Below are 3,214 nucleotides of genomic sequence, written 5' to 3' on the forward strand. Positions count from 1 at the left end.
CGATATGAGAATATATATACTGAATTGTGTGTGGCATAATTTGAGTTGCCTACATTGTGTATTTGATGAAATAATATGTGGGTGACTTGAATTGCCTATGTTTTGCCAAATTGTCGATTCAATTCCGTTTCGGCGAATTTCGGGCATGCAAACTCAATATGTCCTATGTTTAGGGAAGGTCATGCCAAATTTTTGTATGAATTTGATCCATGCATGCATATATACGTGGTTATAATATTTGCTCCGCCCGCAGGTGATCATGAAAGTCAATGGAAGGATGGTGGAAAGATACTGGCAATCCGCTGTGGATGACATGTATGAAAAAAGACTGAGGGATGTTTTATGTCCGTCTCGAAAATGCAAAGGAAGAGTCAGGCTCGACCCCTTTAAGGGTGGTAAATTCAAGGCGCACCTGCTCATGCATGGTTTCATGCATGGCCATACTCGGTGGATAAGTGAAGATGATGATGAGGAGGAGGAGGACGTCGACAGGGCAGGAAATAACGACATGGGGCCACCAGACGAAGAGATGACCGATTATGTGCCCAAAGAGGAAGACGGCCTCGGAAATGTCGATGGCGAAGAGGCAGTTCAAGGCGGAGAAGACGCGGACATGCCACCGTCTTCATCGCTACTGAGTTCAGCCATGCGGGACCCGCATGTTCGAGACCTGCTTCGCAAGAAGACGACTAGTGACAGAGCTGCTTCTAGAGAGGAGGCCAAACTGGAGCAACTGGAGGTAGACTTGATGACTCCTCTGTATGATGGTTGCAATAATCCCGAGGTGACCCGCTTGAGTTTCACACTAGAACTTCTAAATATGAAGGCAAAAAACAAATGGATAGATACATGTCTAGATGAGCTTCTGAAGTACCTAAAGAAGGTTCTTCCCATGGGAAGCCTATGTCCTACTAGTGTCGAGGAGGCAAAGAAAATTGTGTGCCCTCTTGATCTACCACATATTAGATATCACACATGCATCAATGATTGCATCATATATCGGAACGAGCATGCAGAAAAAACCATCTGTCCAAAGTGCAATGCTTCACGATATAAAAAGGCCGGAAAGAAAGCTCCACAGAAAGTTGTATGGTACTTTCCGATCACTCCGCGTCTACAGCAGTATTTCGTAGATCCTAAGGAAGCAAAGCTTATGCGCTGGCACGCGGAGAGGGTGAAGCCAGATAACGGAGATGAACCGAAGCTGAGACACCTCGCAGATGCTAGCCCATGGAGAGCATTAAATTCTGAATTTGTATTTTTCGCAAATGATCCAAGGAACATCGTGCTTGGCACTTGTAGTGATGTCATGAATCCATTTGGCAACTAGAACACCAATCATAGCACATGGCCCATGTTTGTATGGATGTACAACCTCCCCCCTGGTTGTGCATGAAGGAAAAATACATACACATGGCTATGCTTATTCAAGGGCCGAGACAACTGGGAAATGATATAAATTTGTATCTCGGGTTACTGAAAGAGGAGTTACAGACCTTATGGACAACGCCGGCCAAGACATGGGATGCAAGCAAAGGAGAGTATTCCTACATGAGAGCCGTGCTGATCATGACGATGCAGGACTATCTCGGTTACGGCTATCTCTCAGGCCAGGTGTGCCACGGATATTGCGGATGCACGAGGTGCATGGATGATACAACTTCTCTGCAGCTATCGAAAGATGGCGGGTCTTTGAAAATCGTGTACATGGGGCATCGAAGATGGCTCGAGAAGGATGACCCATGGAGAAAGCGTGAAGGTCTATTCAATGGTAAGGTTGAGCATCGAGGTCCTCCATGTAAGCGTAGCGGTGCAGAAATATATGAGTTATTGAAGAACTGGGAAGAGTGCCCCTCGCCGGGAAAGACGAAGAAAAAGGCGCCAGAGCCCCTGCTGAAGATATGGAAGACGAGATTTGTTTTCTGGGACTTGGAATACTGGCCCATACTCGACATGCCTCATAGCCTTGATCAAATGCATATCACAGAAAATATCCTTGAGAGTTTGCTTGGAACATTGATGAACATGCCGGAGAGGACCAAGGATGGGCCGAAGGCAAGAAAAGACTTGCAATTTTTGAAAATCAGGAAAGATCTCCAAATGCCTGGTAAAAGGTTGTCAGAGAAGACCGAGACGGAGACGGAGAGGAAAGATAGGGCAAAAAAGTAAACAAGAAGGAAGAACAATATTGCCCCTCCCCCTCTTGCTTCACCTTAGATCTGGAGAAGGTCGATCAATTGTTCAAGTGCCTTGCCGGAATCAAACTTAGTTCCGTATACTGTGGGAAGATAAGCAGATATCTAGACACTAAGAAAAAAAGGTTCAGTGGGATGAAGTCTCACGACTATCATGTGATGATGACGCAGTTACTCCCGGTTGCACTTAGTATGGACACACATGTGCGTGAGACACTTACTAACCTATGCCACTTTTTTTATGCTATCTCTTGAAAGTCGGTCAGTGTGAAGCAACTCCATAGGCTACAGGAAGAGATCGTTGTCATACTGAATGAGCTAGAGATGTACTTCCCACCCGTGTTCTTTGATGTCATGGTGCATCTATTTGTCCACATCGTGGACGACATCATCGACCTAGGGCCGACATTCCTGCATAGCATGATGTCGTTCGAGAGGATGAATGGGTCATCAAAGGATTCGTTCGTAACATGTCCCGACCAGATGGAAGCATAGCCCAGGGATATTTGACCAAAGAGTGCATCTCTTTCTGTGAGAGTTATCTGACCAAAGATGACCCGGTTGTTGGTTTGCCCGTCAACAAGCACTGTGGAAGGCTCGAAGGCGAGGGTCACACCAACGGTCATAGGGATGTGAATGTGTTACGCTCGGGCCGACAAAACGACCTTGACAGGGCAAACTTAGTAGTGCTACAACACCTAGATGTGCTAGAAGATTTCGTGACACTGCACAAAGAGACCATCGCAAAGAAGTACCGTGACCATGGGGTGCACAGGACGGACGCTGAAGTTATTAGAGAGAACAACTCCACTTTCTTGCATTGGTTCAAAGAGAGAGTTCTGGCTAATCCCCTGGAAGAGGGTTGTCCGAACGGAACACTCATATACGCCTTAGTACATGGCCCTTCGACCAACCTCACGACTTATCAAGCATACGGTATCAACGGATACATGTTCTACACGGAGGAGAAAGATATAAACAGTGATGACCAAAACTCAGGGGTGACGATGGAAGCCATG

This window comes from Triticum dicoccoides, chromosome 4B (assembly GCF_002162155.2).
Source record: "Triticum dicoccoides isolate Atlit2015 ecotype Zavitan chromosome 4B, WEW_v2.0, whole genome shotgun sequence".
NCBI classification, from domain to species: Eukaryota; Viridiplantae; Streptophyta; class Magnoliopsida; order Poales; family Poaceae; genus Triticum; species Triticum dicoccoides.